At 43.6% G+C, this 15034-nt stretch overlaps 1 protein-coding gene across 8 annotated transcripts in view; it reads left to right on the top strand.

The window, feature by feature from the left end:
* The first annotated feature begins 1798 nt into the window (after positions 1-1798).
* Positions 1799-15034, top strand: part of BCHE (butyrylcholinesterase) — a 215938-nt gene continuing 202702 nt past the window's right edge. For 5 of the 8 annotated variants that reach the window (XM_044291526.1, XM_044291529.1, XM_044291525.1 and 2 more), the window contains exon 1: positions 1799-1896. The gene's annotated coding sequence lies outside the window, so the exon portion shown is untranslated. The remainder of the gene's footprint in view (positions 1897-15034) is intronic. The other 3 variants (XM_044291528.1, XM_044291531.1, XM_044291530.1) reach the window with 3 other exon arrangements.

Below are 15034 nucleotides of genomic sequence, written 5' to 3'. Positions count from 1 at the left end.
GAATGCTTGGCGTATGTCATCTAAACCATGCCCTGGGAACGGACGCATAAGGGTGGAAGAAAGGACAAACACCTTGTTACCAACTATTATGTATGGCACTGGGAGTCCTAAGGAGCCAGGGAGATTACAAGGCTTGGGTTGGGCCAATTGGTTTGCCTAACTCCACCGACACATTCTGGAATCCCTGAAGAAAGTGACCACTACTGCCTAGTTGATATTGGCATCACAAAAGGAGCATCCAAATTGTGGAACAGGTTGCCTTCACCATTCCAGCAATAGTAGACGTCCCCATCCTAAATTCATAATGCAGAGCAGTGAACAAATTACCACTAGAAAAATATCTAGAAATAAAGAAAAAATACATAAAATATTAAGTTTCATAATTAACTACATTAAACAAAGTGTACACAATAGTGGCTGTAAGATATGGGTCACAGATTAAACATGGTGTAGGAAGAACCAAAAAGGTATTTACCTCAGGGTAATATTGACACACAGCGCCTAATATTTGTGTCCTGTAAAGTTATCCCGGGACGCAACTCCTCCAACAGCCGGTCAAATGTATTGATAGACATGCGGCAGTAATTGAAGAATTTAGGTGGGTGCTGCCATAGGGCCGCATATAAAGTCTGAAATTGGCCTTTTCAAGCCCCCTCAGGAATAATTGGATGCACCCACATCCGCTTCTTGCACAGTTCCTCCTTGAACATCTTTCTACAAACTCCAAACCGCTGGGGGATAAGCCAGGGAAAGAGGACATTCTGCAAAGGAAATTTAATCTCCACACTTCACAAACTAAGCAATATATGTAAACCTACACACAAAATGGAGCTTTCCTAAACAAGAAAGCATGCTGGGGCTATCTATATGTGTTTGGAGTTATCATGTGTGTCATGTGATAAATGAGGATGGATGCGTTTTTTTTTTTTTTTGGGGAAATGAGATGGAAAAAACTCACTCATGCAATCACATTCAAAACTGACCAAGTTTCACTGAGCTCATCTTGAATGCATCCTGCTCGTTAGAAAGAGGCCTTAATCTTTGGTGTCCTAAGAAAAACCTCTAAATACTTTCATTTTTTTATACACCCTCTTTTTCACAAATAAGCATAAATGTTCATAAAAATGAACAATGGACTGAATAACTGCATAAACTTGCAAAATGACAAATAAATAAATGGAAGTTTTTGATCAGGGGTTAAGCTCATTTGGATCCAAATGCAAGTGTGACCCTAGCAATTCTCTCTACTTTTTTTATATCTTTTTCTCAGTAGTATTTTGTGAACAGGAAAAACGATATCTTACAGAAACAGCAATAATCACTTAAGCCATAGGAGGATAGACTTTGTTTCAGCCTTTAGGCACCATATTGCAAAGGAAAAAGCCCTGAAGCAGGTGATGGTATTTTGGAAAATAAAATGCACGAGAGAGCTGTGGTTTCAAGCCAGCTTTTGTATAATTATAGTCAGCCATTCAATCAACATATAGGAACTGTGCTGTTTCTACTAATATGAATTTCATAATTCCATAATTAGTGCTTTATATAGTAAAATGGATGTAATTACTATTCAACTCATTAAATCAGTGAATTTCTGTTTCACTGTCTCATTGAATTAGAAAGCATGTTTTTTTTTCTATCATGTGACAACAATTAGTGTTTTTTAGCAGGCTCTATAGACAACAAGACGTATACATAGAGCAGATGTCAGATGGTAAAGTTGTGTTGCTTGCAGATCATGTTGCTTCTGCCAAGTCTCGCGAGCTTTCATTCAGACACAGTTTCTATTAATGTCTGTACTATCGAATTTACAGAACTGAGGCAGCAGATGCACTTCTAGGCACTTAACTACTTAGGATCTTCACAGTTTCTAACTTAAACTTTCAAACATTTATACAGGTAAGCGTCACTATATTTCTGTGTTTCAAAAAGTCTCTTAAGCTATGTGTTTTGAAGCGATCTGTTGACTAAGAAAATTTCAGAAATAATTAATACTGTTTTAGTATGTGTTAGACTGTATTCAGCCTGCCGTCATCTGCAGAAGAGCCTGGAGCATTTATTGTAAAATGTATTTTCAAAATTGAACCTGACGATTATTTATTATGTTTTATTTTACTATTGTGCATGTTTTTTCTAGTAGATAGATGGCAACAAATTATTTATTTATATTGCAATATTATTTTAATGAATTATTTGAGCTGCTACATGGAGATGTACATATTTTACCACTATAGAATATATTTTATGTATAATGGATTGATTTGTTTGACAATGTCAGAAACAACGTAAGATTACAATCTGAATTAAATTATTGATAAATATAATACATCATTTATAATATATATTATATAATTGCATATAACAATGTTTTATGTTAGTTGTTAAGTAATATATATTAATATAAAAAAAAAGATTTCTGTTAGTGGTCTGTAACTTGTGGCTCTCCACCTGTTCTGAGATTATTAGTAACAAAAAGCCATAAAAGCTGCACACTTTCACAGTCTGCAGACCTGTGATTTACACAGTAACATAAATACATACATAGTCAAAGTTTATATTTATAACGTTTTAGAATTTCACTCATAGCTATTGGAATTACAGATCCCTTCTGTTCATCTGACATCTGAACTAAATATTTAAAGAGAAGATAGAAGATTAATCTATACAATATAACCTTCTAGAGTGGTCTGCCAAATACATTCTAAATGAAATTAAAAAAATAAAATATACATTTAATATAAAATAAAACATAAATAAATAAATAGAATCCTAGAAATATGTTATTTTTTACCAGTTATTTTTAATCATTTTCTAAACTTACTGTGAGATTGCTACTGCTTTCAGAACTTTGTAGAACAAAGTAGTACTTGACGGGGAACTTGCTTTCCAACTTTAACGTCGTCAAGGATTCAAGCATGTTACCATAATTGGCTTTATTTATGTTGACTCTACTCTATTGTTAAGCCTGCCAATGAAATAAAAATGTGCACTAAAAATAATTGAATAATAACTGTGCTATGTGTTAACTTAGGTGGAAAATATCTTAGAAGCTAAAGGAAATTATAATAATCGCATCCCAGAAGCTCTGTGCACTTAAAGACAGACAAACAACACTGAAGTCCATTCTAATTAACATACACCATGAATAGATTTATTGTTATGGTAGCTATAGTGTGACAGACGAACATCAATACAGCTTTGTGATATATTTTTATAAACACTAGTTTATTACATTCTGTCTTCTTCTGACAGTTGTTAAGCTGTACAAGAAATAGGATTAGTGCATCTAATATTAGAGGAAATAAAGTTATTAATATGTAAAGGTCACATGAGGGCAGTGGAGAATATTCGGTTCCTAGCTTCAAGGCAATGCAAGAGACTATATTCTTATAAATAATGGCAGATAATGATTTATCTTTCTGTAAATACAATGCTATCCAAAAGCATGGTTATTAGTATTGATCGAGCACCAAAGTGTTAGGGTGCTCGAGTAGAACACCTCGGGATGCTCGGGTGCTCTACCAAGCACCCAAGCAAAATGGAAGTCAATAGGAGAACCCGAGCATTAAACCAGGCAGCCCCTGCTCTGAAGAGGAGAGGGTGTCTAATTCACAGAAAAAGGTCAGAAATTAATGGAAACACCACTGAAATGGTTCGGGAACAGCATGAGGAGGATGTCTGGATGCATCTTGGACTCCCAGGTCGCTGCTGGGAACAATGTTGTCCGAGTAATAATACGCACAAAACCAAAGATAAAATTGATTTTTGAGGAAAAATTGTTAGGAAACATTCTTTCCTGTATTTATACTTGTATATAAAGTGCAAGTGCTGCCAAAAATTACAAGGAAGAGGCACTCCAATACAACCTGTATATCACATAAAGGAGGGCCTCATTCACATTGTGGTACAATTGTTCAGGTAGTGGGACTCCTACACTCATATAGCCTATGCACTAAGTGAAAGGGCTGCCAAAAATTACAAGGAACTGGCACTACAATACACGCTTTATTACACACAAAAAAAGAAGGGTATCACACACACCTTTAAAAAATTATGATTGATGGCTGGTGACTAGGGATGAGCGAACTCGAACTGTATAGTTCGGGTTCGTACCGAATTTTGGGGTGTCCGTGACACGGACCCGAACCCGGACATTTTCGTAAAAGTCCGGGTTCGGGTTCGGTGTTCGTCGCTTTCTTGGCGCTTTTGTGACGCTTTCTTGGCGCTTTTTGAAAGGCTGCAAAGCAGCCAATCAACAAGCGTCATACTACTTGCCCCAAGAGGCCATCACAGCCATGCCTACTATTGGCATGGCTGTGATTGGCCAGAGCACCATGTGACCCAGCCTCTATTTAAGCTGGAGTCACATAGCGCCGCCCGTCACTCTGCTCTGATTAGCGTAGGGAGAGGTTGCGGCTGCGACAGTAGGGCGAGATTAGGCAGATTAACTCCTCCAAAGGACTTGATTAACTGATCGATCTGCAGCTGTGGATCATTGAGCTGCTGATCCTCAATTGCTCACTGTTTTTAGGCTGCCCAGACCGTTTGTCAGTCACATTTTTCTGGGGTGATCGGCGGCCATTTTGTGTCTTGTGGTGCGCCAGCACAAGCTGCGACCAAGTGCATTTAACCCTCAATGGTGTGGTAGTTTTTTGGCTAAAGCCTACATCAGGGTGAAGCTGTCACACCAAGTGCATTTAACCAGCAATAGTCTGTTCATTTTTTGGCCATATACAAAATCAGGGGCAAGCTGCGCCTGTCACCAAGTGCATTTAACCCTCAATGGTGTGGTTGTTTTTTGGCTAAAGCCTACATCAGGGTGAAGCTGTCACACCAAGTGCATTTAACCAGCAATAGTCTGTTCATTTTTTGGCCATATACAAAATCAGGGGCAAGCTGCGCCTGTCACCAAGTGCATTTAACCCTCAATGGTGTGGTTGTTTTTTGGCTAAAGCCTACATCAGGGTGAAGCTGTCACACCAAGTGCATTTAACCAGCAATAGTCTGTTCATTTTTTGGCCATATACAAAATCAGGGGCAAGCTGCGCCTGTCACCAAGTGCATTTAACCCTCAATGGTGTGGTTGTTTTTTGGCTAAAGCCTACATCAGGGTGAAGCTGTCACACCAAGTGCATTTAACCAGCAATAGTCTGTTCATTTTTTGGCCATATACAAAATCAGGGGCAAGCTGCGCCTGTCACCAAGTGCATTTAACCCTCAATGGTGTGGTTGTTTTCTGGCTAAAGCCTACATCAGGGTGAAGCTGTCACACCAAGTGCATTTAACCAGCAATAGTCTGTTTATTTTTTGGCCATATACTACATCAGGGGCAAGCTGCGCCCGTCACCAAGTGCATTTAACCCTCAGTAGTGTGGTTGGTCAAGCTGTGACACCAAGTGCATTTAACCAGCAATAGTCTGTTCATTTTTTGGCCATATACTACATCAGGGGCAAGCTGCGCCCGTCACCAAGTGCATTTAACCAGCAATAGTGTGGTTATTTTTTGGCCATATCCCAGTCTAATTCTGTCACTAAATCCATACCGGTCACCCAGCGCCTAAATACTAGGCCTCAAATTTATATCCCGCTAAATCTCTCGTTACCGCTGTCCTGTTGTAGCTGGGAAAGTTATTTAGTGTCCGTCAAAGCACATTTTTTGTTCTGGGTTGAAGTACAATTCCCAATTTAGCAATTTCATAATTTAGTGGTTTCTGCTATATCAGAGCTATTTGAAATCTATCCCTAAAAGGGTATATAATATTCAAGGTGCACATTGGGTCATTCAGAATAACTTCACACACACCCGCTACTGTGTATTTCCAAGTCTAATTCTGTCACTAAACCCATACCTGTCACCCAGCGCCTAAATACTAGGCCTCAAATTTATATCCTGCTAAATCTCTCGTTACCGCTGTCCTGTTGTAGCTGGGAAAGTTATTTAGTGTCCGTCAAAGCACATTTTTTGTTCTGGGTTGAAGTACAATTCCCAATTTAGCAATTTCATAATTTAGTGGTTTCTGCTATATCAGAGCTATTTGAAATCTATCCCTAAAAGGGTATATAATATTCAAGGTGCACATTGGGTCATTCAGAATAACTTCACACACACCCGCTACTGTGTATTTCCAAGTCTAATTCTGTCACTAAACCCATACCTGTCACCCAGCGCCTAAATACTAGGCCTCAAATTTATATCCTGCTAAATCTCTCGTTACCGCTGTCCTGTTGTAGCTGGGAAAGTTATTTAGTGTCCGTCAAAGCACATTTTTTGTTCTGGGTTGAAGTACAATTCCCAATTTAGCAATTTCATAATTTAGTGGTTTCTGCTATATCAGAGCTATTTGAAATCTATCCCTAAAAGGGTATATAATATTCAAGGTGCACATTGGGTCATTCAGAATAACTTCACACACACCCGCTACTGTGTATTTCCAAGTCTAATTCTGTCACTAAACCCATACCTGTCACCCAGCGCCTAAATACTAGGCCTCAAATTTATATCCTGCTAAATCTCTCGTTACCGCTGTCCTGTTGTAGCTGGGAAAGTTATTTAGTGTCCGTCAAAGCACATTTTTTGTTCTGGGTTGAAGTACAATTCCCAATTTAGCAATTTCATAATTTAGTGGTTTCTGCTATATCAGAGCTATTTGAAATCTATCCCTAAAAGGGTATATAATATTCAAGGTGCACATTGGGTCATTCAGAATAACTTCACACACACCCGCTACTGTGTATTTCCAAGTCTAATTCTGTCACTAAACCCATACCTGTCACCCAGCGCCTAAATACTAGGCCTCAAATTTATATCCTGCTAAATCTCTCGTTACCGCTGTCCTGTTGTAGCTGGGAAAGTTATTTAGTGTCCGTCAAAGCACATTTTTTGTTCTGGGTTGAAGTACAATTCCCAATTTAGCAATTTCATAATTTAGTGGTTTCTGCTATATCAGAGCTATTTGAAATCTATCCCTAAAAGGGTATATAATATTCAAGGTGCACATTGGGTCATTCAGAATAACTTCACACACACCCGCTACTGTGTATTTCCAAGTCTAATTCTGTCACTAAACCCATACCTGTCACCCAGCGCCTAAATACTAGGCCTCAAATTTATATCCTGCTAAATCTCTCGTTACCGCTGTCCTGTTGTAGCTGGGAAAGTTATTTAGTGTCCGTCAAAGCACATTTTTTGTTCTGGGTTGAAATACAATTCCCAATTTAGCAATTTCATAATTTAGTGGTTTCTGCTATATCAGAGCTATTTGAAATCTATCCCTAAAAGGGTAGATCATATTGAAGGTGCACATAGGGTCATTCAGAATAACTTCACACACACCCGCTACTGTGTATTTCCAAGTCTAATTCTGTCACTAAACCCATACCTGTCACCCAGCGCCTAAATACTAGGCCTCAAATTTATATCCCGCTAAATCTCTCGTTACCGCTGTCCTGTTGTAGCTGGGAAAGTTATTTAGTGTCCGTCAAAGCACATTTTTTGTTCTGGGTTGAAGTACAATTCCCAATTTAGCAATTTCATAATTTAGTGGTTTCTGCTATATCAGAGCTATTTGAAATCTATCCCTAAAAGGGTATATAATATTCAAGGTGCACATTGGGTCATTCAGAATAACTTCACACACACCCGCTACTGTGTATTTCCAAGTCTAATTCTGTCACTAAACCCATACCTGTCACCCAGCGCCTAAATACTAGGCCTCAAATTTATATCCTGCTAAATCTCTCGTTACCGCTGTCCTGTTGTAGCTGGGAAAGTTATTTAGTGTCCGTCAAAGCACATTTTTTGTTCTGGGTTGAAGTACAATTCCCAATTTAGCAATTTCATAATTTAGTGGTTTCTGCTATATCAGAGCTATTTGAAATCTATCCCTAAAAGGGTATATAATATTCAAGGTGCACATTGGGTCATTCAGAATAACTTCACACACACCCGCTACTGTGTATTTCCAAGTCTAATTCTGTCACTAAACCCATACCTGTCACCCAGCGCCTAAATACTAGGCCTCAAATTTATATCCTGCTAAATCTCTCGTTACCGCTGTCCTGTTGTAGCTGGGAAAGTTATTTAGTGTCCGTCAAAGCACATTTTTTGTTCTGGGTTGAAGTACAATTCCCAATTTAGCAATTTCATAATTTAGTGGTTTCTGCTATATCAGAGCTATTTGAAATCTATCCCTAAAAGGGTATATAATATTCAAGGTGCACATTGGGTCATTCAGAATAACTTCACACACACCCGCTACTGTGTATTTCCAAGTCTAATTCTGTCACTAAACCCATACCTGTCACCCAGCGCCTAAATACTAGGCCTCAAATTTATATCCTGCTAAATCTCTCGTTACCGCTGTCCTGTTGTAGCTGGGAAAGTTATTTAGTGTCCGTCAAAGCACATTTTTTGTTCTGGGTTGAAATACAATTCCCAATTTAGCAATTTCATAATTTAGTGGTTTCTGCTATATCAGAGCTATTTGAAATCTATCCCTAAAAGGGTAGATCATATTGAAGGTGCACATAGGGTCATTCAGAATAACTTCACACACACCCGCTACTGTGTATTTCCAAGTCTAATTCTGTCACTAAACCCATACCTGTCACCCAGCGCCTAAATACTAGGCCTCAAATTTATATCCCGCTAAATCTCTCGTTACCGCTGTCCTGTTGTAGCTGGGAAAGTTATTTAGTGTCCGTCAAAGCACATTTTTTGTTCTGGGTTGAAGTACAATTCCCAATTTAGCAATTTCATAATTTAGTGGTTTCTGCTATATCAGAGCTATTTGAAATCTATCCCTAAAAGGGTATATAATATTCAAGGTGCACATTGGGTCATTCAGAATAACTTCACACACACCCGCTACTGTGTATTTCCAAGTCTAATTCTGTCACTAAACCCATACCTGTCACCCAGCGCCTAAATACTAGGCCTCAAATTTATATCCTGCTAAATCTCTCGTTACCGCTGTCCTGTTGTAGCTGGGAAAGTTATTTAGTGTCCGTCAAAGCACATTTTTTGTTCTGGGTTGAAGTACAATTCCCAATTTAGCAATTTCATAATTTAGTGGTTTCTGCTATATCAGAGCTATTTGAAATCTATCCCTAAAAGGGTATATAATATTCAAGGTGCACATTGGGTCATTCAGAATAACTTCACACACACCCGCTACTGTGTATTTCCAAGTCTAATTCTGTCACTAAACCCATACCTGTCACCCAGCGCCTAAATACTAGGCCTCAAATTTATATCCTGCTAAATCTCTCGTTACCGCTGTCCTGTTGTAGCTGGGAAAGTTATTTAGTGTCCGTCAAAGCACATTTTTTGTTCTGGGTTGAAATACAATTCCCAATTTAGCAATTTCATAATTTAGTGGTTTCTGCTATATCAGAGCTATTTGAAATCTATCCCTAAAAGGGTATATAATATTCAAGGTGCACATTGGGTCATTCAGAATAACTTCACACACACCCGCTACTGTGTATTTCCAAGTCTAATTCTGTCACTAAACCCATACCTGTCACCCAGCGCCTAAATACTAGGCCTCAAATTTATATCCTGCTAAATCTCTCGTTACCGCTGTACTGTTGTTGCTTGGAAAGATATTTAGTGTCCGTCAAAGCACATTTTTTGTTCTGGGTTGAAATACAATTCCCAATTTAGCAATTTCATAATTTAGTGGTTCCTGCTATATCAGAGCTATTTGAAATCTATCCCAAAAAGGGTATATAATATTCAAGGTGCACATAGGGTCATTCAGAATAACTTCACACACACGCTTCTGTGCATTTCCAAGTCTAATTCTGTCACTAAATCCATACCGGTCACCCAGCGCCTAAATACTAGGCCTCAAATTTATATCCCGCTGAATTTGAATACAATACATTGGGCCAAATAATATATTTGTTGTTGTGGTGAACCATAACAATGAGAAAAACATCTAGTAAGGGACGCGGACGTGGACATGGTCGTGGTGGTGTTAGTGGACCCTCTGGTGCTGGGAGAGGACGTGGCCGTTCTGCCACATCCACACGTCCTAGTGTACCAACTACCTCAGGTCCCAGTAGCCGCCAGAATTTACAGCGATATATGGTGGGGCCCAATGCCGTTCTAAGGATGGTAAGGCCTGAGCAGGTACAGGCATTAGTCAATTGGGTGGCCGACAGTGGATCCAGCACGTTCACATTATCTCCCACCCAGTCTTCTGCAGAAAGCGCACAGATGGCGCCTGAAAACCAACCCCATCAGTCTGTCACATCACCCCCATGCATACCAGGGAAACTGTCTCAGCCTCAAGTTATGCAGCAGTCTCTTATGCTGTTTGAAGACTCCGCTGGCAGGGTTTCCCAAGGGCATCCACCTAGCCCTTCCCCAGCGGTGAAAGACATAGAATGCACTGACGCACAACCACTTATGTTTCCTGATGATGAGGACATGGGAATACCACCTCAGCATGTCTCTGATGATGACGAAACACAGGTGCCAACTGCTGCGTCTTTCTGCAGTGTGCAGACTGAACAGGAGGTCAGGGATCAAGACTGGGTGGAAGACGATGCAGGGGACGATGAGGTCCTAGACCCCACATGGAATGAAGGTCGTGCCACTGACTTTCACAGTTCGGAGGAAGAGGCAGTGGTGAGACCGAGCCAACAGCGTAGCAAAAGAGGGAGCAGTGGGCAAAAGCAGAACACCCGCCGCCAAGAGACTCCGCCTGCTACTGACCGCCGCCATCTGGGACCGAGCACCCCAAAGGCAGCTTCAAGGAGTTCCCTGGCATGGCACTTCTTCAAACAATGTGCTGACGACAAGACCCGAGTGGTTTGCACGCTGTGCCATCAGAGCCTGAAGCGAGGCATTAACGTTCTGAACCTGAGCACAACCTGCATGACCAGGCACCTGCATGCAAAGCATGAACTGCAGTGGAGTAAACACCTTAAAACCAAGGAAGTCACTCAGGCTCCCCCTGCTACCTCTTCTGCTGCTGCCGCCTCGGCCTATTCTGCTGCTGCCGCCTCGGCCTCTTCCTCCGCCTCTGGAGGAACGTTGGCACCTGCCGCCCAGCAAACAGGGGATGTACCACCAACACCACCACCACCACCTCCGTCACCAAGCGTCTCAACCATGTCACACGCCAGCGTTCAGCTCTCCATCTCACAAACATTTGATAGAAAGCGTAAATTCCCACCTAGCCACCCTCGATCCCTGGCCCTGAATGCCAGCATTTCTAAACTACTGGCCTATGAAATGCTGTCATTTAGGCTGGTGGACACAGACAGCTTCAAACAGCTCATGTCGCTTGCTGTCCCACAGTATGTTGTTCCCAGCCGGCACTACTTCTCCAAGAGAGCCGTGCCTTCCCTGCACAACCAAGTATCCGATAAAATCAAGTGTGCACTGCGCAACGCCATCTGTAGCAAGGTCCACCTAACCACAGATACGTGGACCAGTAAGCACGGCCAGGGACGCTATATCTCCCTAACTGCACACTGGGTAAATGTAGTGGCAGCTGGGCCCCAGGCGGAGAGCTGTTTGGCGCACGTCCTTCCGCCGCCAAGGATCGCAGGGCAACATTCTTTGCCTCCTGTTGCCACCTCCTCCTTCTCGGCTTCCTCCTCCTCTTCTTCCACCTGCTCATCCAGTCAGCCACACACCTTCACCACCAACTTCAGCACAGCCCGGGGTAAACGTCAGCAGGCCATTCTGAAACTCATATGTTTGGGGGACAGGCCCCACACCGCACAGGAGTTGTGGCGGGGTATTGAACAACAGACCGACGAGTGGTTGCTGCCGGTGAGCCTCAAGCCCGGCCTGGTGGTGTGTGATAATGGGCGAAATCTCGTTGCAGCTCTGGGACTAGCCAATTTGACGCACATCCCTTGCTTGGCGCATGTGCTGAATTTTGTGGTGCAGAAGTTCATTCACAACTACCCCGACATGTCAGAGCTGCTGCATAAAGTGCGGGCCGTCTGTTCGCGCTTCCGGCGTTCACATCCTGCTGCTGCTCGCCTGTCTGCGCTACAGCGTAACTTCGGCCTTCCCGCTCACCGCCTCATATGCGACGTGCCCACCAGGTGGAACTCCACCTTGCACATGCTGGACAGACTGTGCGAGCAGCAGCAGGCCATAGTGGAGTTTCAGCTGCAGCACGCACGGGTCAGTCGCACTACAGAACAGCACCACTTCACCACCAATGACTGGGCCTCCATGCGAGACCTGTGTGCCCTGTTGCGCTGTTTCGAGTACTCCACCAACATGGCCAGTGGCGATGACACCGTTATCAGCGTTACAATACCACTTCTATGTCTCCTTGAGAAAACACTTAGGGCGATGATGGAAGAGGAGGTGGCCCAGGAGGAGGAGGAGGAGGAGGAAGAGGGGTCATTTTTAGCACTTTCAGGCCAGTCTCTTCGAAGTGACTCAGAGGGAGGTTTTTGGCAACAGCAGAGGCCAGGTACAAATGTGGCCAGCCAGGGCCCACTACTGGAGGACGAGGAGGACGAGGATGAGGAGGAGGTGGAGGAGGATGAGGATGAAGCATGGTCACAGCGGGGTGGCACCCAACGCAGCTCGGGTCCATCACTGGTGCGTGGCTGGGGGGAAAGGCAGGACGATGACGATACGCCTCCCACAGAGGACAGCTTGTCCTTACCCCTGGGCAGCCTGGCACACATGAGCGACTACATGCTGCAGTGCCTGCGCAACGACAGCAGAGTTGCCCACATTTTAACCTGTGCGGACTACTGGGTTGCCACCCTGCTGGATCCACGCTACAAAGACAATGTGCCCACCTTACTTCCTGCACTGGAGCGTGATAGGAAGATGCGCGAGTACAAGCGCACGTTGGTAGACGCGCTACTGAGAGCATTCCCAAATGTCACAGGGGAACAAGTGGAAGCCCAAGGCCAAGGCAGAGGAGGAGCAAGAGGTCGCCAAGGCAGCTGTGTCACGGCCAGCTCCTCTGAGGGCAGGGTTAGCATGGCAGAGATGTGGAAAACTTTTGTCAACACGCCACAGCTAACTGCACCACCACCTGATACGCAACGTGTTAGCAGGAGGCAACATTTCACTAACATGGTGGAACAGTACGTGTGCACACCCCTTCACGTACTGACTGATGGTTCGGCCCCATTCAACTTCTGGGTCTCTAAATTGTCCACGTGGCCAGAGCTAGCCTTTTATGCCTTGGAGGTGCTGGCCTGCCCGGCAGCCAGCGTTTTGTCTGAACGTGTATTCAGCACGGCAGGGGGCGTCATTACAGACAAACGCAGCCGCCTGTCTACAGCCAATGTGGACAAGCTGACGTTCATAAAAATGAACCAGGCATGGATCCCACAGGACCTGTCCGTCCCTTGTCCAGATTAGACATTAACTACCTCCCCATAACCATATATTATTGGACTCCAGGGCACTTCCTCATTCAATCCTATTTTTATTTTCATTTTACCATTATATTGCAAGGCTACCCAAAGTTGAATGAACCTCTCCTCTGCCTGTGTGCTAGGCCTAAATATATGCCAATGGATTGTTGCAGTGGTGGCTGACGTGAAGCCTCATTCTCTGCTATGACATGCAGACTGATTCTCTGGTGACATGAAGCCAGATTGTCTGTTACGGGACCTCTCTCCTCTGCCTGGGTGCTGGGCCTGAATTTATGACAATGGACTGTTGCAGTGGTGGCTGACGTGAAGCCTGATTCTCTGCTATGACATGCAGACTGATTCTCTGCTGACATGAAGCCAGATCCTCTGTTACGGGACCTCTCTCCTCTGCCTGGGTGCTGGGCCTAAATTTATGAAAATGGACTGTTGCAGTGGTGGGTGACGTGAAGCCTCATTCTCTGCTATGACATGCAGACTGATTCTCTGCTGACATGAAGCCAGATTGTCTGTTACGGGACCTCTCTCCTCTGCCTGGGTGCTGGGCCTAAATATCTGACAATGGACTGTTGCATTGGTGGCTGACGTGAAGCCTGATTCTCTGCTATGATATGAAGACTGATTCTCTGCTGACATGAAGCCAGGTTGTCTGTTACGGGACCTCTCTCCTCTGCCTGTGTGCTAGGCCTAAATATATGCCAATGGATTGTTGCAGTGGTGGCTGACGTGAAGCCTGATTCTCTGCTATGACATGCAGACTGATTCTCTGGTGACATGAAGCCAGATCCTCTGTTACGGGACCTCTCTCCTCTGCCTGGGTGCTGGGCCTAAATTTATGAAAATGGACTGTTGCAGTGGTGGGTGACGTGAAGCCTGATTCTCTGCTATGACATGCAGACTGATTCTCTGGTGACATGAAGCCAGATCCTCTGTTACGGGACCTCTCTCCTCTGCCTGGGTGCTGGGCCTAAATTTATGAAAATGGACTGTTGCAGTGGTGGGTGACGTGAAGCCTCATTCTCTGCTATGACATGCAGACTGATTCTCTGCTGACATGAAGCCAGATCGTCTGTTACGGGACCTCTCTCCTCTGCCTGGGTGCTGGGCCTAAATTTATGAAAATGGACTCTTACAGTGGTGGGTGACGTGAAGCCTGATTCTCTGCTATGACATGAAGACTGATTCTCTGCTGACATGAAGCCAGATCCTCTGTTACGGGACCTCTCTCCTCTGCCTGGGTGCTGGGCCTAAATTTATGAAAATGGACTGTTGCAGTGGTGGGTGACGTGAAGCCTCATTCTCTGCTATGACATGCAGACTGATTCTCTGCTGACATGAAGCCAGATCGTCTGTTACGGGACCTCTCTCCTCTGCCTGGGTGCTGGGCCTAAATTTATGAAAATGGACTCTTACAGTGGTGGGTGACGTGAAGCCTGATTCTCTGCTATGACATGAAGACTGATTCTCTGCTGACATGAAGCCAGATCCTCTGTTACGGGACCTCTCTCCTCTGCCTGGGTGCTGGGCCTAAATATCTGACAATGGACTGTTGCATTGGTGGCTGACGTGAAGCCTGATTCTCTGCTATGATATGAAGACTGATTCTCTGCTGACATGAAGCCAGATTGTCTGTTACGGGACCTCTCTCCTCTGCCTG

This window comes from Bufo gargarizans, chromosome 4 (genome assembly GCF_014858855.1).
Source record: "Bufo gargarizans isolate SCDJY-AF-19 chromosome 4, ASM1485885v1, whole genome shotgun sequence".
NCBI lineage: Eukaryota > Metazoa > Chordata > Amphibia > Anura > Bufonidae > Bufo > Bufo gargarizans.
This window is presented reverse-complemented; position numbering and strand designations above follow the sequence as displayed.